At 39.5% G+C, this 1,019-nt stretch overlaps 1 pseudogene; it reads right to left on the reverse strand.

Moving 5' to 3' along the window:
* Positions 1-310: 310 nt before the first annotated feature.
* LOC106526584 (protein MB21D2 pseudogene) overlaps positions 311-1,019 on the reverse strand; it is a 5,031-nt pseudogene continuing 4,322 nt past the window's right edge.

Here is a 1,019-nt window from a genome sequence, read left to right on the forward strand (position 1 = left end):
CTGGTGAAAATTTCATGTCATTAGCACCTCTAGTAATATATTTACTGAGAAAAATGGTGACGTGTTCAATACTTATTTTACCTGCTGTATCTCCTTTAAGAGGAGGAGAAGTTCCTTCACTGGTGTGAAACAGGATCATAATAAAACTACAGGGTGTCCCCCCCCATCAGACCGGACTCTGGACCCATCAGAGTGCAGCTGGTCATGACTCACAGCTGGGGCAATAAAACTAACCATCAGTGAGAACAACAAACACCTTCTTTAGGTGTAAAACCATCACTTTACACTGGAACAGTTTAAAGGTTTTTACCCAGCATGTTGAAGATGAAGTCCTTGGCAGTGTGAACCTCTAAGGCGGTCTGGTCTCCGAACTCCCCCTGCTCCAGCAGGACCAGCTCCGACACCTGTGCCGACAGCTGCTCCAAGGTGGCCCCCGAGCGGAAGTCCACCTCCGACAGCTTCTTGGCCGGGGCCGGGGACCTCGGAGTCACCGCGCTCATCAGGGACTCCATGTCCTCCACACTGAGGAGGACGAGAAATTTAATTAAGTCAAATTTAAGTCTGAAGTTTTATATTTCAGTCTGGAAACAGCAAAACTTTGAAGCATTCAGATCTTATTATGAACTTGTTTTACATTTTTTCTTTAGTTTTTGTAGGTTTTATCATCCGGTAGTTTCATTAGGTCAGAAACACGACACACTGCAACACAACATTTTATGGTTTTGTCCAAATTGTTCTGGACTTCCTGTTGCTTCAACTTCAACGTCAGATCAATGTGTTTGTTTAAGAGAATTGGAGAAATGTGTACATGTATAATGTACAAATTGTTGCTCAAAAAGGAATTAAACCTTTATTGTTTTTCTTTTATTTTTCTTTTTTGTATATTTTTGTTTTTGTAAATTGAACTTATTTTTGATTGAATTTATTTGAGAAAAAGGGGCAGAAATCATAAGATTTTTTTATTCTGCTACCTTCCATTTAATTTATGGTTTGTATTTTTATTGTGTATTGAATTTATG

The sequence above is a fragment of the Austrofundulus limnaeus genome, unplaced genomic scaffold (genome assembly GCF_001266775.1).
Source record: "Austrofundulus limnaeus strain Quisiro unplaced genomic scaffold, Austrofundulus_limnaeus-1.0 Scaffold283, whole genome shotgun sequence".
Classification (NCBI taxonomy): Eukaryota; Metazoa; Chordata; class Actinopteri; order Cyprinodontiformes; family Rivulidae; genus Austrofundulus; species Austrofundulus limnaeus.